This window comes from Zootoca vivipara, chromosome 17 (assembly GCF_963506605.1).
Source record: "Zootoca vivipara chromosome 17, rZooViv1.1, whole genome shotgun sequence".
Classification (NCBI taxonomy): Eukaryota; Metazoa; Chordata; class Lepidosauria; order Squamata; family Lacertidae; genus Zootoca; species Zootoca vivipara.
Window position 1 is genome coordinate 25,249,818 of NC_083292.1, and position 24,751 is coordinate 25,274,568.

The 24,751-nt window shown below is 48.6% G+C and overlaps 1 protein-coding gene across 5 annotated transcripts in view; it reads left to right on the forward strand.

Annotated features, from left to right (window-relative positions):
* The first annotated feature begins 16,587 nt into the window (after nt 1-16,587).
* PC (pyruvate carboxylase) overlaps nt 16,588-24,751 on the forward strand; it is a 275,210-nt gene continuing 267,046 nt past the window's right edge. Inside the window, exon 1 of one of the 5 annotated variants that reach the window (XM_060269527.1) lies at nt 16,588-16,668. The gene's annotated coding sequence lies outside the window, so the exon portion shown is untranslated. Of the gene's footprint in view, nt 16,669-18,482; nt 18,508-21,044; nt 21,180-21,294; nt 21,434-21,564; nt 21,646-24,751 lie in introns of those variants that run through there. The other 4 variants (XM_060269532.1, XM_060269530.1, XM_060269531.1 and 1 more) reach the window with 4 other exon arrangements.

Sequence of the window (24,751 nt, forward strand, 5' to 3'; positions counted from 1 at the left end):
AAGGTAGCCTTGCTCTTTCTAACCCAAGTTTTATTTCCTGGGGGGGGGGAGTTTTACTTTTGTATTAAAAATGTTTAAAATAATTGCACAGCCATAATTGGGGTGTGGGGTTCAGGGGGGCAGGAAACAGTATTGGAAAAAAGTGCCTATTAAGATTTTGGTTACAGGTAGGTAGCCGTGTTGGTCTGGGTCGAAGTAAAATAAAAAAATTCCTTCAGTAGCACCTTAAAGACCAACTAAGTTTTTATTTTGGTATGAGCTTTCGTGTGCACGAAAGCTCATACCAAAATAAAAACTTAGTTGGTCTTTAAGGTGCTACTGAAGGAATTTTTTTATTTTATTAAGATTTTGTTACCGTCCCCAAGGTTAATTCTTTTTGGAGGGGAGGCTCTCCCAAATCAAAATGAGCAAACTGGGAGTCCATTCCTATTCTTCAAAATGTGGCTTTGCAAGGGAGTGTTGTGTAATGCCAGGTACACATCTCCAAATGATTCATTTTACTGTAAATCTTCCCTGATCCTGTCCAAGCCTTTTCTTTTCTTTTTTTGGGACAGCAGAAATGACTTAATTCTTTTTGCAACCCTCAAAAGAAAAGGGGGGAGGAGAAGGAACCCGCCATGGCTCAGACGTGTTCACAAATCTTTCCAATTCCACAAAGTCCCTTTTGGCAGCTTCCCCCCTGATGCCCAGCACCAGGCTCTCTTCCCAAGACGGAAAAAAAAAATCAAAAGCCGGCCTTCATTACTCATCCGGAGAAATCAACTGCCTCTGCAGTTCATTACGACTCTTAAACGCTTCCGTTCTTAATCTTGTGTTTCCACTTTGCAGGATGGCGCTAAATTGCAGCCAGCTCTGGGGTGGAAGTTCGCCTGCCTGCCACAGCCATCGGTGTCAAAGTCAAGATTAGGGAAGTGCAGATTTGCCCTTGAGAAAATATTGATGGGTCTTCTTCTGCCCTCCCACAACAATTCTCAGATGTTTCAATATAGAAGGCCCTTCCAAATTAAACAGAGTTCTGAAATTTTAGCAAAATGCAGTGTCAGCGCTAGGCTGTAGTGAAGCTGGGCATTCAACTGAGTCGGTGATGTTTTACTCCAGCTAAATCCCAGCTTGACCCAGAAGCATTTTTTTAGTCCTTCCAGGATGTGTCCTGGGGAACAAGTGACGCCTCAGAACTGAGGAACTCTTCCCAGCCTAGGGAACGCCTTAACCTAGGGGTCAGCAAACGTTTTCAGCAGGTGGCCGGTCCACTGTCCCTCAGACCTTGTGGGGGCGGACGGGCAGACTATATTTTGAAGGGGGGATAAGAACAAATTCCTATGCCCCACAAATAACCCAGATGCATTTTAAATAAAAGGACACATTCTAGTCATGTAAAAACATGCTGATTCCCGAACCGCCCGCTGGCCGGATTTAGAAGGCGATTGGGCCAGATCCGGCCCCCGGGCCTTAGTTTGCCTACCCATGCCTTAACCTGTAGCTTTGGTGGTACCAGTAGAATTAGCCTGAACTTTCCTCAACGCCGCAATATCCTTTTTGAGGTGAGATGAAAGTACCTGGCCTTCTACAAAGCAACTGAAGTGTACAGGCAGATTTCTGCCTCCCAAGAGATTACAGTCTAAATTCTGACGGAAAAAAACAGCCAATTGAGTGGAAAGGAGGGGTCGTGCAATGGGGTTCCTTTGGGAGGAAGAGTGGAATATTAATTTAATAAATGTATATTAAAAGTTGATGCTGACAACATTGGATGGACTCTCTAGGAAACCTTGCTAGCTGAAGGAGCACACATCCCACAGTAAACACCCATCCAAAAATTTATTTCTGAACCAAAGGGTAACATGGCCTCTATCTATCTATCATCTATCTATTTCCATGTTCACACTCCTGTCTCAGCAATGTCTACATTCGCTTGGGTCATGTCTACAGAATAGAAGATGGCAAGATCCCCAAGGACGTGCTCTACGGGGAGCTGGCTTCAAGCACCAGGCCAGTTGGCAGGCCAACTCTGCGTTATAAAGATGTCTGCAAACATGACATGAAGGCTGGCAATATCAACCATGATATGTGGGAACCTCTTGCAGACAACTGCAGTGCCTGGAGGCAGACAGGTCGTGCATCCATAGCAGTGACCAGAGGAGGAACGACTGCCGGGTGGAGCGCAGAGAGAATCTGTGCATCTGCAGCAGTGCAACCAGATGCTTTCATCTTCCCCAGCTGCAACAAAACCTGTCTCTCCCAAATAGGTCTCTACAGCCACAGCAGGCGCTATAACTCTGCAACAGTTTGACTGCACCCCTGAAGGCTCACTCCTCCATTGTCTCCCGAGACGGACAGATGTCAACCAGTTTATTGCATTTTCTTCAGGGAGCTGCAGGTGGCTTACATGGTTCTCTCAACTCCTTGCGCTGCCCCGTGCATGCGCCATCGCTGTTAGTGTGGGGCAAAGAGGGCACCATCCCAGAGGGGGGAAGAGGAGGAGGTGTGATGTGGGGAATAAGGGGAGGTGGGGTGGGGTAGGGGGCTGAGACTTGAGTGCACGTCCTCCTCGGTTGCCTGCATCTTCCACGGGGCCCCGACCAGGCTGGTGGCCGTGGCGGCACTCACCGTGGCTTCTTCGGGGCGTCTCCAGGCTGGGCCGCTCAGTCCGGCCACACCGGAGGGAGGGCCAGCAGGGACGGAGGGATGGAGGGGAGAGCGGCCACGCAACGGATGCAGCACCCTGGCTCTGAAACGCTTTCCACCCTTCCTGGCTCCCGGCGTGCGCACACAGTGCTCCAGCTCCTCCGCCCAGCAGGAAGCTTCAGCCGGCGTATCTGCCGGGGGGGGGGGCACCGTGTGTGCATGCGGGTGGCGAGTTGCTAGAGAGGAGAGGAACACGGAAGGAAAGCAAGCCAGCTGCTGCGAGCAAACTTTTTTACCGGGTGTCGCGGCGGGGCTAGGCGTGGGGGTCCAGGGGGGCCACCGAGACTGTCACCCTCCCTCCAGGATGTCACCCAGTGCAGCCTGCTCTTATCGCCCCCCCTGTTGCGACACCACTGACTGGACCTAATGGTCAGGGATCCCTTTACCTTTACCTTACAACCCTGTGAGGTAGCTGAGGCTGAGAGGCAGTGACTGGCCCCAGGTCACCCCGTGAGCTTCATGTCCATGTGGGGATTTGAACCCGGGTCTCTCCCAGGCCCTCATCTGACACTCTAACTATACCATACTGTCTCTGTGACCATGAAGGCTTTGGAATCCAGATACATGCAAAACACAAAAGCAGAACCAACCAAGAGCAGAGGCATGGCCACATAGACATGGCATCCTCCTCCTCCTCCCAAATCAGCCTCTGATTCTCTCCACAGCAACCTGGAGATCTCCCAAGCCAACCCCAGCCTGACCTCACCAGGGCCTGCGTTTAGCACATGAGCTCACTTGCAGTGGAAGCTGTCCTTGTGGTGAGACGCCTGAAGCCGGAGAGGCAGAGCAGAACTGCGAACTCAGCAAGGAAGGCTCAAAACCACAATTAGTACCAAATGCTTCTTGCCTGGCCAGTTGGCATCTGGTCCCTGTTCAGAGCAGAGCAGTTGCACCAACAGTGTCAGGCTGCTACCCAGGGACCCCAATTCTCATGCACGCCAGAGGCCCTGCAAAGGAAGCCACCAGGTTGGACACCTCCTCTGCTCTGGGTTTGGTTACCTGGTCTCTGGAGGCTCAGAAGGCAGAGCCTGGGAACTAAGGGCTGGGAACTCCCATACTGTGCTGGTGGAGACTGGTGGGAGCTGTAGTCCAAGAATATAATCTGGAGGGCACCACGTTGGCGATGGCTGGTCATGGATAGGTGTGAAATGCAGGTTCAGTGTGCATTTGAAGCTGAAGCAACCGAATTTGCACTTTCTTGAACCAATACAAGAACCAAAACATGGCTACCCTTTGAAATTTGCATACTCTGAATTTTTGCAGTGCAGTTTTCCAACAATATGCTTTCCTTGACCCGCAGCATCCACTGCCTGAGGCAAGTTGCTCACTTGGCCTAAGGGTAGAGCTGGCCCCTCCCCTCCCAATATTGTAATAATTATTAGTGTGAAGATAGGGATGGTACAAACATGTTTCCATCCCCTGCAGGGCCAGCCCTTATCTTAGGCAGAGTAAGGTACATGCCTCAGGCAGCAGATGCTGAGGGGTGGCAGCAGGGCCGGCTCTAGGTAGAGCCCTGGTGGCACGGTGCGCCAGGGCGGGGGGCACCGGAGCGATCTCCGCCCCTCAGCGCCAGGGCGCCCAACCTGCTCAAGACTGCCCTGGGTGGCAGTGAGGTGCCTGTATGTCACATACCTTGCCCTACAGTGGAGGATGTTGCCTTGTCTTGCCCTCACCCCTGTGAAATAATAGAACGGGCCCAACTGAGGTGCCACAGCAAGAAAGACTCTGCCTCTCTCTGCTCATAAATCCACCCTCGGAGCTCATGCCCAAGTTGAGAGTCGTGACTTACAGCACATCTGGGACCCCGATCCGAACAATGCTGCAAGTCTCCCATCAGTGGGCAAAAGCAAGGCTTCCTTACACGATGTTCTGGCTTCCCTGCGGTCATGGGGTCGCCAGCGTGTGACTCGGGGGCTTTGAGAAGCCTCTTGCATTATTAAAGCAGCCTTTGCGTTCCAAAACCCTGGCCCCCAACTCCACCAACTGGCATCTGTCGGAGTGAGAGAGATGCAGCCAGCTCAGCGCAGTTGTCCCCTCCGCCCAAGCTGCAGATGGTTTAGGGCCCAGCCTACTGCCTGGAGCTGAATGGGGCTTTCAAAGCCAGCTGAAAGGAGCGCCTGATATGGCGAAATGATTGGCTTGGATAAAGGCCTGGATGGAGAGGCGGGTGGCAGGGGGCTCTCTCTTCTTTTTACAGAGATCCTGCTAAGCGCCACGTAGCCACCACATTCTTCTCATGCTCAACCTCCACAGGGTGGCCTCTTGGCATGTCACCCACTTGCTACTCCCTTTTGGAAAAGATGACACCACAACTCCAGCGAAAGGCAGGTCTATAGGGGACACTTTGGTGACTGACATCTTGCTTCTTCCTCCAAAGCAACAGACCGTCCCGTATCCGGCGATTCCCCACCCCCACCCGACATGACATGCACCAAAGGATTGGGGAATGAGTTGGGTTTGCATCTCATTGCGAACCGACCACACATCAATGTGAACCCTTTGCAGTTCCAAAATCAATACGAGAGCTAAAATGCAGCTGCCCTCTGAATTTTGCGTTGCAGTTCTTCACCCACCATCGCCGAATGTGCATCTTAGGGGGCTATGCACAGAAAAATGCATGGGGGAAGAATGCATCCTGTTAGTCAAAATGGCTTGGGAAAAAGCACATAATAATAATAATAATAATAATAATAATAATAATAATAATAATTTATTATTTATACCCCGCCCATCTGGCTGGGTTTCCCCAGCCACTCTGGGCGGCTTCCAACCGAATATTAAAAACAGTACAGCAGGCCAAATTATGTAAATCTTAGAAGAAAGACACAGGAAAATTTAAGCTGATTTAGAGATGGGACAAAATGAACCCCAGAACTTGATCTTCTGGTGTGGCAGCACTCACACTTTCGAACTCCTTGCCTGTTGAGATCAGGCAGGGGCCTCGGCTGTACTTTGTTCTATGCCTGCTAAACATTTTTGTTTAGACAAGCTTTACCCAGATGCCTAGAATGCTAATGTGTGTTAATCTGTTCGGAAGGAAATCAGCCCTGAGTGCTCACTGGAAGGACAGATCGTGAAGCTGAGGCTCCAATAATTTGGCCACCTCATGAGAAGAGAAGACTCCCTGGAAAAGACCCTGATGTTGGGAAAGATTGAGGGCACAAGGAGAAGGGGACGACAGAGGATGAGATGGTTGGACAGTGTTCTCGAAGCTACGAACATGAGTTTGACCAAACTGTGGGAGGCAGTGGAAGTCAGGAGTGCCTGGCTTGCTCTGGTCCATGGGGTCACGAAGAGTCGGACACGACTAAACGACTAAACAACAACAAGCTTATTGTTGATTTAAATCATTTTTTTGAATATTTTAAATAGCTGCTTTTAACATTTTTTGATAATCTTTCTTCCTTTCTGTAAACCACTTGGAGGGTTTGTTTGTTTTTACAATCAAGTGGTATATAAGCTTTATGAAAAAAGTAAGATTAAAAACAAAAACAAAAACTGAGATGTCAAAATTGACAAATTTGCCTGTTCCTAACAGCTGGATCTTAGGCCTTTCCCACACTCCCCTTTACTCCATGCTTTCTAGCCACAGATCTGGGCTTTTCTGGTCTGTTTCCTAGCGCTTTTTTTGTCCCAGCACTTTCCCCAGGAAAACCCACGTTTTACTGCTGAATCGGAGCAAACAGCAGTCCATGGAAACCTGGTTGCCGTTGGCTCCAAACCAGCGGTAAATTGCAGCTTTTGCTGGGCAAAGCACTGGGACAAAACCAAAACCAAACCCACTTAGATTACATACCAGGAAAGCCCAGACCTGTGTCTGCACACCTGAGGTTGATGCACCAACCCTGCCTGGTCCTGGGGTGTCAGATGTGGCCATGGTGATACAGACCTTACTTAGGGACCTTGTTCAGATTCCTGCAATATGCTCTATGTGGGGCTACCCCTGAGGAGGCCTTGCAAACTGTTGGTTGGTTCAGAATGCTACAACCCAGATGGTTGGCTGGATGGTTATAGGGAACTTGCAACTCCCCACCTTATGCCGGAGTCACTGGCTGCTGCTCCATTTCTGGGCAGAATAACCTGGCTGCTGAATTCCGAAGATGCGGAAGTTTCAAAGACACAGTCTCCATGGGCAGCCCCTCATACAATACATTGCAGTAGTCTAATCAGGATGCGCTTGAGCTTATTATCGATTACATTTATACACCCCACCTTTCCACAAGAACATACCAGAGACCTAAAAAGGAGGAACGTTTCACAAGAGACCAAGCAGAGGTGGGGTCTGGGTGTATTGGCTTTCAGCAACACTTTGGGTCACCACAAGGTGTGTTCATATCCCGTTGTGTTTCTGTTATGTACTGAGCTGAATCCTAGAACAATAGGATTCAGAATCAGCAGGAGCTATCCAATCCAACTCCAGGTGGAAGTGAATCCGCAACCTAATTGGCCTGTAGGACCAGCCAATCAGGCTGCAGGCAGAAGTCAATCCACAACCTGATTGGCCCACAGGTGTAGCCCTGAAGTAGCCAATCACGCAAGGCCCATTGTGTAAATAATGTATATAAGCAGATGGTTTTGGGGAAAGAGCCATTCTTCTTCTCCTTGATGACTATGAGCTGAATAAAGAGCATGAAATTCACTCTCGACTCCGAGTATATTTCAGTTTCCTTCCGCAAACCCTTCACTCCCCAGGAGGCAAAGGTATTTGCTATCTATCTGAATTAGCTAGCGTGATGCAAGACAACCTGCACGGCAGGTGGAGAATCCAAGCCAGGAGAGGAGGCAACTGGTTTGAGATGTCTGATGGACAGCTGCCAGGCATGTTCCTGTGCCAAGGAGTGTCAGGGGGGAAAGTGGCCAGAAAACTAGAGAGGAGGACAGTTGTGGCACTATCTGGAGGGTGGGGAGAAGGGGAGTCCCTAGGAATTTTTCTGGGAGTGGCAAGGTATGTATATACAGAGGGCAGGTTTTCACTATTTCTGATTTTTTCTGGAGAGTGGGTGGCAGTGGGGCCTGGGCACCGTGTCTACTGAGTTGGGTAGATCTGGCCTCTGAAAGAAGCGGATACCAGGTCTACCCGTCTGTTGTTTCTTAATGGGTAGACCTGCTGTCCAGCAGCAGAGACGTCCTGCCTGGAGAACACCTTTCCACTAGCAGCTAAAGCCCTCAAAGTTAATCTAGTCCAACCCCCTGCAGGAATCACAGCTAAATGAATGCTGAATAAGGAGTCCAGTAGAGAAGCCCAGGAACAATGAGCAGGTCTGGCGAAGAAGTCCTTCCAAGGCACCTGCCACATTGCCAGCAACCCACTGAGGTTACAGCCAAAAGGGTCCAAGAGGGAGAAGCCCTGGTGCCGCTTGAGTCAGTTCAGCATCCTTCCCTGAGTCCATGCTTAGTCCAGGGCAGTCTTTTCCTTCACGGTGTCTCCACCACCTGGGCTTCATCAGCGGTGGGTCTGCTGGTCGGGCGGCTCAACGTTAAGCTGTACACGTTGGTCAAGAAGGTCTCCCAGCTTTCCCGGAGAGCACGATTTACCTGCTGTGGAGGGGCAGGGAGCAAAGAAGGAGAGTTAGAGGCTCTGGAGGTCTTCAAATCTGGATACATTATCTAGCCTTACACTGGGCTGCCAGATAGGAGGCGGCTTGTGGGGAGGCCCAGCTGCTTCCTTACAAAGTCTGGCCAAGAAGAAAAAACTATGCCAGGAAATTAAAGGCCCTGTTTTACAGTCACCTTGAGGTCTATTCATTTCATAAGATTTCTGTATCTCTCTATTGCAAAAGGTAGGTGGAAGAGAAACACGCAAAGTAATTTAAATAAAATAAAATAATGCAATTGTCAATAAAAAACAAGCTGTATAAAGCATTAAGAAAATAGTTAAAATCAAAGGAAAGCTAAAACCACATGTCAGCATTCTATGTATCTGGGCAGGCTAGACTACACAACAACAAAACAACAACAACAACAACAACAACAACAACAACAACAACAACAACATATATACCCAGCCCATCCGGTGGGTTTCCCCAGCCACACTGCTAAAATAATAATAATAATAATTTATTATTTATACCCCGCCCATCTGGCTGGCTTTCCCCAGCCACTCTGGGCGGCTTCCAACAGAAGAATAAAATAATCGATTAAAGATTAAAAGCCTCCCTAAACAGGGCCGCCTTCAGATGTCTTCTAAAAATCTGGTAGCTGTTTTTCTCTTTGACATCTGGTGGGAGGGCGTTCCACAGGGCGGGCGCCACTACCGAGAAGGCCCTCTGCCTGATTCCCTGTAACTTGGCTTCTCACAGTGAGGGAGGGCCTCGGCAATGGACCTTGGTGTCCGGGCATAACGATGGGGGTGGAGATGCTCCTTTATGTATACCGGACAGAGGCCATTTAGGGCTTTAAAGGTCATCACCAACACCTTGAATTGTGCTCGGAAATGTACTGGGAGCCAATGTAGATCTTTCAAGACCGGTGTTATGTGGTCTTGGCGGCCACTTCCAATCACCAGTCTAGCTGCCGCATTCTGGATTAGTTGTAGTTTCCAGGTCACCTTCAAAGGTAGCCCCACGTAGAGCGCATGTTTTTATCAGGCACCAAACATGATACAGAGAAGGCGTCTGCCTGATGTTAATAGGCAGGGAGTTCCAAAGTCTGGGTGCTGCTACACTAAAGGATAAATTCATTTAAAATGTGGGACGAGTGTTATGTAGCACCTGCAACAGTGCTGGTTCTGCCTGCTGAAGCAGCTGAGTGGGTGCACACGGGGCATGACCATCTCAGGAAAACTGGCCCCAAGTTCTTAAGGACTTTATATACGAATAGCTGTACCTGGTAGCACATAGGCAACCAGTGTAGATCTCTTAAATTCAGGTGTTACATGCTGGCATGGTCTCACTTGGGTCAGCAATTGTGCTGCAGCATTCTGCATCAAACTGCAGCTTCTGGATCAAATGCATGGGAAGCCCCACACAGAGCCCCACATTGTTCCAGCACATGTAGGTGTGTTACGTGTCTGAAAAGACAACCTCTTGCCTGCAGGATGTAATGTTGTTAATCACCCTGAGATGTTTTTTCTCCACTCCGCTGGCCCTAAAAGAGCTACTGATTATTGTTATGTGGGCTTCATGTGTCAATCTCATATCTGAAGGAGATTTCCCTTTCCACCTCCCTCCCTACGGTGATATCAGTTTCATGATTTTTTTCACCGTGCTTAGCTGGTGATATATTCTGATGTTGAAAAGCAGGTATCGCCCAGCCCTACACACCAATTCCTGGGAAGCAGTTTTTGGAGCCAAGTTCTTCAGCTCAGTTAAGAGGCCTTTCTCTGGAAGAGGAAGGGCTGCAGCTCAGCATCTCCCTGGCATGCAGAAGGTCCCACGTTCAATCCCTAATGTGCTAGGGACGTCCCCTGCCTGAAACCATGGAAAGCTGCTGCCAGCCAGAGTGGGCAATAGCAAGCTAGATGGATGAATAGACAGGCCCCGTTCCTCTATCTTGCTCTGCTGGAATTAGCTTGCTCAGGGAGGACAGTGGCTCCCGGAGGAAGAGAGCTTTCCCTGTTGCTGGTAAGCAACATCCCCCCCCCCCCCGGAAATAGTTCTTAAATAAATAAAAATATTCATAACCACATTTACCCTGTTCCTTAGCTGGAAAATGTTCCCAGAGTGGTTTGGCAAAATCACTGCCCAGGTGAGGATCTTGGCTTATGCCTTGATGCACCTGGACCTTCAGAAATAAGGGATATTAAAAGCCTGAAGCTTTCAAACACCAGACTGTGTTAGGATTCACCGAGACTTCCACTTGTCATGCCGCATTTCAGTGGGAAAACCCACTGCTTACCGTTGAAACAGAACAAATGTCAATTGGTTTTTCTGTGGATTGTCATTTGCTCTGTTTCAGTGGTACGGAGTGGGTTTTCCCAAGGTCAAAGGAAAAACTGCAAGGCACAGGAGGAGAGCCACGCCTCTTGGATCTGTGTTTTTCAGGCTGTTTGCTCACTATGCCTTTAAACCACGTTCAAAACACGGACTTCTGGTCTACTGCGCTGGCGAGAGGGCGCAGAAGCCTCGAGCTCCGAGGCTTCTGGCTTTCGCGGAGGGGGGGGGAATCCCGCATGGGCGCGCGGACCTCCACAAACCCTGGGTTGTGCTTCCCGGGGGCTTTTTGGCCCGGCGGAGCTCCAAAACGCGACTCCTCCGCTGCCCGAGAAGCCCGTAGAACTCTCGAGAGTCAGCGGAGTGGTAGTTGCGGGAGCCATTTTGGGCACTTTCATCACCTCCAGAAACGAAGCCCTGATCCTTCAGTCAGTTAGCAGTGGATGCCTTCCGTAAATTAAAGGATTGGAAAAAGAACTCCACGTGAGTAAAAACCTTGAGTGGCAATATTTTTATTAAAGATGGACACGGTGGGAGATTTCAAAAAAACGGAAGTCGGTCTCCCACATTGAGTACTTTAAGATACAGTAATCCGATCCCTGACAGGGGAAGGGAGAGAAGCAACCAATTTGTCAGAAATAAGACTTTTAAACCCTCCAGGAGGCTGGACCTTGGTTCCTGGAGAGATCAGTGAATGGACTTAAAATTTTGTTGATACCATGATGAGATGATGTGATTTATTTGGATTAATGGAATAGCCAGGACGGGACTTAAAATGGTTTCCACTATGTAATTTGATTCCTGCCACATCTGGCTTCACTATCTGCTGTTTTCTACGGGACTTCAGAGCAATGACGATGGAAGTTCCAACACTATCACAGGATTTCTACTACCAAAAGATTTATCTGGAACTCTTGTACATTAAAGATCAGCTGGACAAGAATAAAACGCAATGGAGACAAATTAATAAAAGACTTGAGGAGCCAAGCGACAACATGGAAAAAGACAAGGAAAGAGGACAGACCAGCTCTGAGACAATAGAGCAAGAATTACAAATGACAGACAATAATGACACTCAAGAAGAATTTCAAAGTTACAAAGAAGAGGAGGAAGAAGAATGGCAAAATGTCCCACAAGTGAGAGATGTGGGTCAGATTCTGGACTTGATTAAAGAACCCCTCAACCGAGAACCAGGGAGGACCCTTGCACTCCCAGTGAGAGAGGGAGTGCTGGGAAACCACTGGGAAAATGGGATGGGAGGAGGGTGCTGGGAAGCAGCAAGAAAAATGGGAAAACAACATGCTGGGTTCACAAAACATTGTGGGAAGTTTGCGGTAAGGGTAGGGGTGGGTTAAAAAGTTTATTCTGTGATTTAAGGCTGGATTGATTGGAAAAGTCTGACACTGGTATGAATTATGGAATTTGCTGGATTTTCTGGGTTACCTGGGTCCTGGGGAAGGAGGGAAGAATGAAGTATTAAAAGGGAATTCTTTTCTGATGAAAATTTAAGTTGGGGAATTATTTAATTAGAATGTATGTATATAAAAATTGAGTTAATAGATAAAATTGAAAGGAGATAATTAGAGAGGAAATTTTAATCAATTGGAAAATAATTGGTATTATGTGAAAACTGTTCTATAAGGATCTGGAAATGGGGAACCAATGGGGGGGGGAACCGGGGGAGTCTAAATGATATGATGATGATACAAGATTATTAGATAATTTTTTCTTTTTTTCTTTTTCGCTGTGTTTTTGTCTTGTTCTGTTTTTTGTGTTTTTTCTTTTTTCTTACTTTTTGTATGGTTTTTTATGTGAAAAATGAATAAAGATGATTTTTTTTAAAAAAAAATAAACCATGTTCAAAACACATTCTTTCACTCAAAGAATTCTGGGCGCTGTGGTTTCTTAAGTGTTGCTGCAGACTGTAATTCTGTGAGGGGTAGAACTACAGGGCCCAGAATTCTTTGAGAGAAGGTAGGGTTTTGAAAGTTATTTAAAACTATATTATGCATACAACCTTGACTCTCCCAGGCAGGCAGCTCAAGAAGAGTTCCCAGGTTTCTTTTTGCGCAGTGCCCTCTAGTGGGTCAGTCCAGAAGATGAAAAAAGTTCCGTTAGCTACGTGGGCCCCAGTCCCTTGCATGGAAAAGCAGCAGAGAGCCTGGTGGAATGTGCAACACAGGTTTCACCCCATGCCACGGAAAGCTTCCCCTTATGGATTTCTGCACATCAAGCTGCTGGCATAAGCACAAGGGCTGCTATGCTGGTTTTACCATTAGCTGGCAATGCCTTGAGGCCACATTCACACCATCCATTAAAAGCACTAAAACCATTTTAAAAAGTCATTGATTCCAACCCCTCCCAGCCCAAAAATATATGTCCTGGGAGCTGTCGTTGGTTGATGGTGCAGCGAGTTGTTAGGGGACCCCCTCTTCCCCTCACAGAGCTACAATTCCCAGAGGTCCCTGTGAATTGAGGGGAACAGGGGGTCTCCTAATGACTCAGCCAACTTGGAATAAAATATTAGGGGGATGGGTAAGCCCCGCCCCGCATAATTGGTCACATGACATGGTGCACGCGCACCATTTGAATGGCAATGGCCATCAACTGGGGAGGGAGAGCCCCCCTCAAATATTTTATCCCCCTCCCCTGAAGATCATTTGGCACCTAGGAATTAGCTCCTATGCTCTCAGAGTCAGCACCCTTAACAAACCATAGCTCCCAGGATTTAAAGCGGCACCATGGTGCTTTAAATGTATGGTGTGAATGTGGCCTTTGAATACTTGCCCTCGGCCCTAACCAATGGAACAGACTCCTCCTTGCTGCAGGTTCAAAGTTTCTGAGGGCCATGGGACTTCCACCTGACCATGCCCGGCTCCTCACACTTTCTCACCTGTTTACATTTCTTCATCCTGCTGCCTGCTTTGCCGTGGGCTTCCCCGATGAGCATCTGCCCATCGCCAGGGCCAAGGGAATGGGCTGCTTCTCCCATCGTTGTGGCCTCCTCTCCCCTGGTCTTCCGCACCCTTAGACTCGTGGCTCTCCTCCCCCAGCTCCAGGCAGGTTTCGGCCGGGCCTCTTCCTTGTTCTTGGGGACCAGGCCGTGCCCCCCGAGGGCTGTGCCTCCAGACCACCTGGCGGGATCTGCCTCCTCCAGGTGGTCCCATAAGCTCCCAGAGGCAGGATCCAGGAGGCTGGGGGACTTGGGCCCCCGCAAGGAGCAGGCCCTCCGGAACGTCTTGCTGTTGGTCATGGCTGGGTGTGACTTCTGGAGCCGGCGCTGCCAATCTGGTACAGCTGATGTTCTGTCGCAAGCTGGTCTGCTGAGCACTTGCTTTTTCCTTCCTCTTTTGCGGGCTGATTCACCCTCGGGTGAGGGAGAGGAGCTCCCTGCTGCTAGCCTGAACCCATCCCTTTGGACTTTCTGTGCATGCTCTCTTATCTGGTTCCAGACACACACAGAACAAAACTCCCCACTCCTCAGTGATATCTGTGTGGGTGCAAAGGTCAGCGTGGGCCTGTGATGATACACGCCACAGGGCAAAGAGCAAAGAGGTGACATGCTGGCTCATGAAATTAGGTCTGACTGGCATGGAGAAAGTGGATCAGCAAAATTTTATCTTTCTCCCTCCCTCCTATCACTAGAACTTGTGGACATCCAATGGAGAAGAATGTTGGAAGATTCAGGGCAGAGAAAAGGAAGGGTAGCACATAGTTAAACTACGGAACTCACTGCCACAGGAGGCAAGGGTGGCCACAATGGATGGCTTTAAAAGAGATAAAGGCCATCGATGACTACTAGCCAGATGGGCTATGTTCTCACTCCATGCCCAAAGGCAGGAATGCCTCTGGAAACCAGAGCAGAGTGGAGTTTTCTTGCGCTTGCTGCCTGCTTGCTGGTTTTCCACAGGTCTGTTGTTACCGCTGTGAGAACAAGATGCTGGACTAGATGGGCCCTTGGCCTAATCCAGCAGAGCTCTTATGTTCCTAAGTTGTCTTTGTTGTTTGTACTTTTTATTTTACATTTAATATTTTTTTAAAATAATAATAATAATAATACAGCTTGGTGGCCGGGCGCTCCTGGAAAAATATCAAACTCTTTAGTGTGGTGAATCAAGCATATCTTAATAAAATGGCCCTCTGTTACCTACTGGATCAAAAGACACCCCCCTCACAAACACATCTTCACGTGGAGAATGGCAAAGAAACTAGGGCTTTGTACCCTCAAATGGCTTCTCCTCCTTGAGACCTGGCCCAAGGTGGACACAGCAGCCAGGTGGGTCTGCTTCTTTTCCTGTCCACAATGGATCAGCTGGATGGGGTAGCAACACTTTGAGCCAGGTGGGAGGGACAGAGGAAGGAAACGTTCCCGCTTGACTTGAGTCAAAGTCACAAGGAGCTGATGAGAGGCGATGCAGGAAGTGTGTGTGGTCATTGTGACCAGCTCAGTCCTAGAATTCTGGTGTTAAGAGAGAGGGAGAATAATGTTAATCACAAAGCTTTCTGGGCTGGCTGCCTTCTGCCTGCGACAGTCCCTGACTGTGCTCTCCATCAGTTTCCTGTTTTCCAGCTCCCTTGAAGTAACCTTTCAGATCTTCTCTCTTCCAGGTATACAAACCTATCACACCCTACCCACATATTAAAATAAATGAAGGAGGCTTTGGCCCTACTTGGCCCTAGCAAGAGTTGCAGGGATGGGGATAATTCACAAAACAAATGGTGATTCCAGAGCTGAAAACAAGCCCAAACACACCAATTTCAGCTTTTTGCTTAAAGGTAAAGGTAAAGGGACCCGACAATTAAGTCCAGTCACGAACAAGATGAGCTGTAAAGCTCATCTCGCTTTACAGGCCGAGGGAGCCGGTGTTTGTCCGCTTCCACAGACAGTTTTTACGGGTCATGTGGCCAGCATGCCTAAGCCGCTTCTGGCAAAACCAGAGCAGTGCATGGAAGCGCCGTTTACTTTTCCGCCAGAGCAGTACCTATTTATCTACTTGCACTTTGATTTGCTTTTGAACTGCTAGGTGGGCAGGAGCAACGGGAGCTCACCCCGTCGCAGGGATTCGCATAGCTGCCAAGTTTTCCCTTTTCTCGCAAGGAAGCCTATTCAGCATAATGGAATTTCCCTTAAAAAAAGGGAGAACTTGGCAGCTATGGATTCGAACAGCTGACCTTCCGATCAGCAAGCCCATGCAGCACAGTGGTTTAAACTACAGCGCCTTGCTTAGCTTCCTCTAGTTCTTAATTAAAAAAATATACTAATAGCAGCATTGCAAATGAATAACAACGATTAGGGTTATTAATAGCTATTATAGAATGTTGAGATGTCAATCAGTTAATTACTAATTTTAATTTGTTTAGGTTTTAAATCAGTAATTTAAATGTTTTTGCAGAAAATTTAATTTTTTTTGTTAAATACTTAGATGCTTTTTTAAATAAGCAGCGGTACGTATATCTCATTTTATGAAATGAATAAAACCTCGAGCATTCCACGAGCAGCACCTGCCACGTCTAGCGTCACGTGCACCCCCCTCATGGAGGACTATTCTCCGCCTCCCTCAGCTCTGGCAGCCAATCAGCGACCACAGCTCAGGCTCATCCTCTTTCGTCAATCTGCGCGTGCATTCCAGCAATAGGAGGAGAAAGAGCCTCCAGGTGGCGGCAAAGGGGGGGGAGACGCAACCAATGGAAAGTCTTGGATCAACGGGGCGGGCAAACGCTCGGCGGGACGCTTTGCGGAGGAGACTAGCGTGGCGAAGAGCCAGTAGGAGCAACGCTAGGAGGCGGACGGAACGGCAGCCAATGAGGAGGCGCGCAGAGACCGGGTAGGCGTGGCACGCGGCGTGAAGGCGCCAGGCTTGAAACTGCGCGTGAGTGACAGGAGGGAGGCGGGGGTCAAACAGTGGGCGGGGCCGTCGCGGGGAGGGCCACGGAGGCGTCTCCGGCGGCAGCCAATGGAAAGCCAGAGAGTGACCTAGGCGGCCAATCGCAAACGAGGTGGGCGGGGTTGCGGTTGGCCCGGTGAGGAAGCGGAGCCAGGCGGCGCCTGGCAAGGAGGCGAGAAACAGCGAGCGGGGAAGGCTGAGCAAGGCGGCAGCGAGCAGAGCGGGTGGCGGTGAGTACCGACGGTAGGCGGCGATGAAGGCAACGGCGGAGGCTGGCAGGGAGGCACGTGACAGCCGCGTCTCCCTGACGTCACGGCCGACTCCCGTGATGTCACTGGCGCTCTCCCTTCTACTGCATTGGGCCCTCCCTTCCCCCACCGCAGCATTCCTTCATAGGGTCTTTCTCCTTGTTTTGCTCAGTTTACTTCATCTTCCTCTCTTTCGTTTTTTCCCTTGGAGGGTACTTTTTGACCCAGGTTGGGCGTTTAATTCCCCCGCTCGGGAACCTGCCCCTCATTGCCCAGGCTTGATGCCCCTTTTCCTTTCCACCCGACGTGAACCCTCCCCCACCAGCCTTCTTCCCTTCCTGTTCTTCCTTCCCTATTGAGTGATTAATTGATTTCTCCCACAAAACCAAGACATAACTTGCTTCTGTATCCCACTGACCTGTCATAAGGACATCAGGAGAGCTTGGCTGCGGCAGGATGAGACCAGAGGCCTATCTAGAACTGCGACCAGCCCCATGGTCTCCACCCCACGCCCCTGTGAGAAGCACATGGGCAACAACCTCTCCTCCATTTCTGTTCTCCAGCCACTGGTATTCAAAGGCAAAGGAATATAGGATGCTGCCTTATACTGGCTCCAACCATTGGTCCATCTGGCTCAGAAAGTGGGAAACCTTTATTTTGTCCCATGGTTACATTCTGTGAGGCGCAGCCTTCTGGCACCCTCGTGCCAGTGGTGACTGGGGCCAGGGCAAAAGTGAGTGGAGCAGTAGGTGTGGATCTCTCCTCAGGTTTTACAGACGCTGACCTCTCCATCTTCACTTCAGGCAAGCAAGAGACACCATCACAGTTCAAGTGCACTTTTCAGGCAGACAAAAGCACTCAAAAAAAGGGGGCATAGCCTGAAAGCAGGGTGGGGGAGTAGGGTGTAGCCCTCCACTAATAAAGTTTTATGGAATTTATTTTTGATTAATGGAGACATAGGAAGGACCTTTTTAGAAAATTGTAGAAAACAAACATCAACATAACCTAACATTTGTCCCGGCAAATATATAGTCACGTAATGTATGTTACAATAAAACTCTATCATCTTACCATTGGTCTCCGTATTGTTTACACCAGCCTTTCTGAACCCTGGTTTCCCAGAAGTTCTTGGACTACAACTCCCATCATCCCTAGCTATCAGGACTAGTGGTGAGGGATGGTGAGAGTTGTAGTCCAACATCTGGGGACCCAAGGTTGAGAAAGGCTGGTCTGCACCGACTGGCAAATGCTCTCCTGTTTTTTTAGATACCGGTAGAAGCTTTTTTCTAACCCTAATGCTGATTTTCTTTCTCTTGATCTTTTCTGCCCACGTGCACATTTTGAGGGTCCTTGGCTCAGTGGGAGAGCAAATGCTTTGCACACAGAAACTCCCAGGTTCCCTTATTGTTGAGTTGGTTTTGTTTCCAGAGCAATTGAGTAACCAGCAACCAAAATTTTAAAATAGTTCTTTAGACAAGTTCATGGAGGTTAGGACGGCCATTTGCTACTAGCCACGGTTGCTATGTTTTGCTTCCAGTGCTGGAGACAGTGTGCATCTGAGTTTCATTGCAGGGACTCACAAGTGGGGAGAGGGCTGTCAGATGTTGGCGGATAAGGAAGGGCTTGGTCCCATTGGGCCTGAAAAAGCAGTGAGCATGTTAAGTGATTGGCCAACCCATGAAATGTAGATAGAAGGAGCATGTGTGCACCAGTGGTTTGCAGTTCGTGCAGGCAGGCCTGTTGAAGACGAGCCTGTGTGACCTGAGGGCTGAACATTTTTGTTGTTTTAAATCTGTGCACTTAAAACAACAATCCTTGAAGGTATTCTTTTCATTATTATTGTTATTTTTGGCATTTTTATCCTAAACAGCCAAATAAGTCTCCCAGAGTGGCTTACAATGAGAAGGCAGTCTCTGTCCTGAAGCTTTAAAGGGGGCTTCCATTGTCACTATTTTTAGGTGGGTTTCAATTACACACTGGCACACTCAGTTTCTGCAGTTGTAGTGGATTGAGCTTTGTTTGACAAACCTGTTTCCACAAAAGATCAGATGTCTTGCAATAAGTGATGAAGGGGGGGGGGGTTTGGAAATAATTGCAAAGCGCTTGAGTAACACTTGCTTGCTTTGATGCAGCACTATCTAACCTCCCCACAAATAAATCAGAAAGATACCTAGCGTAATCTAATCTCCGAGCAGATTGATCAGTATGAATGCTCAGTAAACAGAATGTCTGGAAGTGCCCTGCTAGACATGACACAAAAGGAAAAGGGATTGGGAGGGAGGAGGAAAAACCTAGCCCAGGTTTTTCCTGCAAACAGCAGGAAAGGAAGAGCGTGGAGAGTCGGAGGCCAAAGTTTCTGGTCTTTTAATTTTTATAATTTTGTTGCGCACTACCTTGAGGGGCAAATAGACAAGTGTGATGAAACATTGATAAAAAGCAATGCCACTATCAAGTTTAACGTGGCTGCCATATGCTTTTGTTCAGATTTCGGTGCTCCCTGCTTTCCCTGTTTCGTAAGAACTGGGTGGTCTCGGGGTGAGGTTATTCTTACTGATTTGTCTGCATCTTTGGCTGAAATTTTGTCCAGACACCCCCCCTCCCTTTTGCCCCTTCCACCTTGGCAGGGAGGTGTCCTAGTGGGGGACATCTTCCCAGTCCCCTTTCCAGCAGGAACACGTTGTCCTAGTGTAGCGGAACTAACATTTCCCAGCAACTGTTGGCACAGCCAGGCTTTTCTCAAGTCTGTGCACGAACAGCAGCCTGCTGGCAATACATCTTTTGAAGAGAGGTTCCTTCCCATCCTGGCTTGCAAGCCAAAGCTTGTGAGAAAACGGTGCCTCCAGGAAAACAAAGACATAGGAACGTGTGATCTATGATGTGGGTTCTGTCTGAGAACCTCTGTTTTTACCTTTAAAAAAAAGTCCTCTGGAGAATGCTGTGGCTCAGTGGAAGGTGTATCTGCTTTGCACGCACAAGGTCCCAGGTCCAATCCCTGGTGTCTCCAGGTAGGGTTGGGGGAGTTGCGTCCCTTAAACCCTGGAGAGCCGCTGCCAGTCAGTGTAGGCAGTATTGAGCCAGATGGACTGATGGTTTAACTTGGTATAAGGCAACTTACTCTGTTCCTGTTTGCAGTGGTCCAGGTAGACCTGGAAGCAACACAGGAAGTGTCTGATGAACGAGGTGAAGCCAGCGGAGGTAATGAGACAGAGTTTGGTCTGAAGCCACAGGAGACCACCACCATGCTGGGTCTTGGAGGGGTGGCCGCTTGTCAGCATAGCGTGTACTTAAACCGTGCAACTCGCTTCTGCAGGAGGCAGGGATAGCTGCCGAGTTACCGTAGGTGCCTTTAAAAGAGGAATGGACAAATTCATGGAGGAGAAGGCTATCAATGGCTGCTAGCCACGAAGGCACTGCTCTGCCTCAATAGTCAGAGGCAGCAATGCTCCCAAATACCAGTTGCTGGAAGTCACAGGAAGGGAGAGTCGCTCTTGTCCTCGGATCTGCTTTTGCATTTCCCATTGGGGTATCTGGTTGGCCACAGTGAAAACATTGGCCTGTTCCAGCAATGTTCCATTGGCCTGATTCAGCAAGTTCTTCTTATATTATTCTGATGCAGATGTGATTATTAACAACCATTCTAGCTTAGTCATTCCTAAGCCTTTGCATGACATAGCCAGGGTCTTGTGAGAACAGGATGGTGGACTAGATGGGACATTGGCTTGCTCCGGTAGGACTCTTCTTCAATAAGTCCCAGAAATGCAATAATCCACGCTGAGACAGCTCAGCCGATAGAGCATGAGACTCTTAATCTCAGAGTTGTGGGTTCGAGTCCCACATGGGGCAAAAGATTCCTGCATTGCAGGGGGTTGGGCTAGATGACCCTCGTGGTCCCTTCCAACTCTTCAGTTCTGTGGGATGCTGGCGCTGTGCATTAAGGCGATTCACCCCCAGGAACCCCACTAGTTCTTCCACATTCCACTTCCCTTCTTTGATGGCAACATCCCAACCGCCAAATGTTTTTCTCCAGGTGTAACAAAAGTGTCCCAATAACTTGCAGCCACCGACGAAGAGATTGTATTTTACCTGCCAGTGCCTATTTGTAGAAAAAAAGAGAGAAAGAAATTGGTTTCGTAGTGTCTGACTGAAAGGCAACAGAAAAAGTTCTCTCCTGGCTGGCCATGACATAACCCAGTCACTGACTTAATCTCAGCTCTTTTCCCTCTGTCCCTGCCCACAGCATAGCTGCCAAGTTTTCCCTTTTCTCGCGAGGAAGCCTATTCAGCATAAGGGAAAATCCCTTAAAAAAAGGGATACCTTGGCAGCTATGGCCCACAGTGGTTCATTTTCTGTGTATTCTTGGCTGCTAATCTTGTTGTTTGCATGAGTGAATGTGGGGAGAAAGGAAGGGCCTTTGCCCAAGAGCCAACCTAGGAGAGACGTCACTCGGCTGCATCTGGCACAGGAGATGTTTTGCTCTGAAAACCTGGAAGCAGGTAGAGAAAATATCCCTTGGAGTAGGTTAAACTAAGATGCAGATTATTTGTTGGGACGGGGGGCATATATGCTGTAGACTTGTGGGATGGTTGCATTTATCCAAAAGTCCCTCAGTGCCCACTTCGGATTAGTGGGCAGCCCCTGAATTTGTGCTGCAGTCGTGAGTTGCCTGGGGCAACTGGCTGTTGTTTGTTTTGAGAGAGAAAGCTCAGCTCCATGGACCTTTGGTCTCATCCAGAAGGGTCGTTCTCATGTAAGGATTCTAGGCCTAGTGCTGTCTGCCAGGACACTCATGTGATGAAACTTTTCTCCCTCCTCCTCCTCCTCCTCCTCCTCCTCCTCCTCCTCCTCCTCCCTCTTAAAAACCAGATTTTCTGCAAACTTTGGCTTCTTGCCTGCATTCTTGAGTTGCCTGGTTGTGTGCCTGTGGGACCACTTCCCTCTCTTCCTTCCTCCTCTACGATTGTAAGTTACCTGTACTGTATAGCAGTGGGCCTTCTTTGCCCTCCCGTCAGATGTCAAACAGATAAAAAAACTACCGTATATTCCGGTGTATAAGACGGCCCCCAACTTTTCCAGTTAAAATATAGAGTTTGGGATATATTCGCCATATAAGAGATATGACCCAGCGTTTAAGACGACCCCTGACTTTTGAGAAGGTTTTCCTGGGTTAAAAAGTAGTCTTATACGCAGGAATATACATATATTTGACTTTTAGAAGACCTCTGAAGGCAGCCCTGTTCAGGGAAGTTTTTAATGGTTGATGTTTTATTGTGTTTTCAATATTTTGTTGGGAGCTGCCCAGAGTGGCTGGGGCAACCCAGTCAGATGGGCGGCATACAAATAATAAAATAATAATAATAATAATAATAATAATAATAATTATTATTATTATTATTACCGGTAGTCACCGCCCCCCTCTGTCTTCTGCTTGTGCCTTGGATGCCAATGGTTCTTTAGAAATAAATATTAGTAGGGGTTTTCCCATTCTACCCCCATGGCACTCAGCAACCAGTCTTGGATTGAAAAACATTAGTCAGTGGCCCTGCTGGGCTTCTATGTGTTTTTCTGCCTCCTCCGCACATGCAAGAGAGCTTGGATTCCACCCTTCTCTCCCCCAGCTTAGCTCCATGCTTGATTATTACAGGAGAATGATTGTGCAAACACACACACACACACACGCCTCCTTTGTGTATTTTTTCCAGAGAGGGGGAAGGAGCTGCCTCCTGGGTTCTGCTGTCTGCCTGCTTGCCAGGGACCGGAGCCTTTCCTATCGGGGCCAGGCTGCTCTGAAAGGAAGCACGTGATGCTTGCTAAACTGGATTTTCTTTTCATGCGGCAAAAGCATGCTTTGGGGAAAGTGTTGCGGAGGGGGCGGGCAGCTCTGCGGGGAACCAGCATTGGCAGAAGCACCATCATTGCAGGCAGAGTTCAGGGCTGCAGTTGAATTGGCCGAAAATTTGTTGGGAAAGCAGATATGGAGATCATTCAGTCCGAACTCTGCATTAATGTGAAGAATAAAAAAGTGAGGGTGCAGGGCTCTGATTCAGGCGGCCTGGTGGCTTTGGTTATAAGGCAGGCCGTGCGGGGGCCTTTCCAGAAGCCCACCGTCGTTCAGCACCTTGTCCCAGCAGCTGGCCAGATGCTCTAGGAAGCTTCCAAACAGAGCAGGAAGTCCTCCTCATCCTGGTTTCCCCTTTCTGCATCTTTTTCCAGGTCTAGAACATCCTCTTTGAGGGGAAGCAGGTTAAACGGTACACATACGGTAGTCTGAGGAGCGCTTAGTTAAACTATGGAACTTTCTCCTGCAGGAGGCAGTGTTGGCCATCAACCTGGATGCCTCTAAAAGAGGATCATTAGACCAACTCATGGAGGATAGGGCTATCAATGGCTACTAGCCAGAATGGCTATGTTCTGCCCTCCATAGTTGGAGGCAGCAATGCTTCTGGAAACCACAGGAGGGAAGAGTGTTGCTCTGGTGTTCGGGTCCTGCTTTTGGGCTTCCCATTGGGGCATCTGGTTGGGCCACTGGGAGAACAGGATGCTGGACTCGATGGGCCCACTGGTTTGATCCAGCAGGCTTTCCTTTTGTTCTCATCATTGACTTTGCTCTGCAGTGATAAGCTGAATGTTCAAAGAGTTGAAAAAACAAAGGGAAGTGTGGAAAGGTTTAATGAGATTAAAGTGGAAAGGGACCTTTGCCTTTTCCCCTACGATAAGACAACAGTGTGACTTGTGTAAGATTGGAGGCGGGGGCCTCAACAAAAGGGAAAGGGGAGAGGATTCTACCTTGCTGGAAAAAAAAAACCAGACTAATAGCATTAAGAGAGCAATCTAGTGCCCTGCAGATGTTTTAGGCTGAAATCTCAGTCAGCCCTAGCTGGTACGGCTGTGTAATGCTGTGGCTGATGGGAGTTGTAGTCCTAAGCGGGACTACAACTGATGGCGAAAGTCGTGGACACAAATGGCCATGCTGTCTAAGACTAATGGGAGCTCTAGTCCAGGCACCCCCAAACTTTGGCCCTCCAGATGTTTTGGACTGCAGTTCCCATCATCCCTGACCACTGGTCCTCTTAGCTAGGGATCATGGGAGTTGTAGGCCAAAACATCTGGAGGGCCAAAGTTTGGGGATGCCTGCTCTAGTCCAAAACTAAAAGGCCACTAGGAAGGCTGAGCTAGAGCAGTGTGGTGCCATTTATTGATTGATCACATTTCTATCCCGCCGTTTTCTCAACGGAGCTCAAGATGCCATACACAGTTCTCCCTCCCCATTTTATCCTCTCAACAACCCTGTGAGGTAGGTTAAGAAGCCAAGGTCTCCCAATAAGCTTCATAGCCGAGTGGGGAATTGAACCCTGATCTCTCCCGGCTCCACACTCAATAAGCACCCTGGCTCTACACTGGACTACACTACCACTGTGGCATCCCTGGAGACAGAGCTGGGAAGCTGATGTTCCAAAGAACTTGTGCTCTGTTCTGAATGGCTCAGAAAGCAAATTACTACAAAGTGAGGTGGCTGAGCTGGTCTCGTGAGTGAGCTTTGGCCACGGCTCAGCCAGCCTTTCTTGGATAAGCCCTGCTCACACTTCGCTGTTCCAGATGCGCCTGTAGTTAGGTGCTGGCCCAACTTGTTAAGATCACAGCAACCAGGCTTTCGGTAGGACTGTGTGTCCTGAATGCTAATTTGTCTCCACGTCTGGAAAACCTGTACTCTGTGACCTGCATGAAATATGCAAAACGTATCTGCATAATTCCTTTTTGGTTTGTATACTCTGCCATTAGGGATTTTGCATAATGTCTTCTGTGACAAGAAGTTGGGTAAGGATGGAAATTGAAGCATACTGCCGCTGAAATGTTCCAAAGAGATGAGTGAGCAAACTTTTAATACCACAGCGAATTAAAAAAATGTTTAAATGACATAGAATAAAGGAATGACTATGAATGCTTTAATATAATAATAAATACAATAATCTGGCCACGTGAGTGCCTAATCCACAAACTAGTGTTCTTATGGCTACTGCTTGCCTAAAACCAAACACATTTCAGCCCAGTGGGTCTTCTTCTGGTTCAA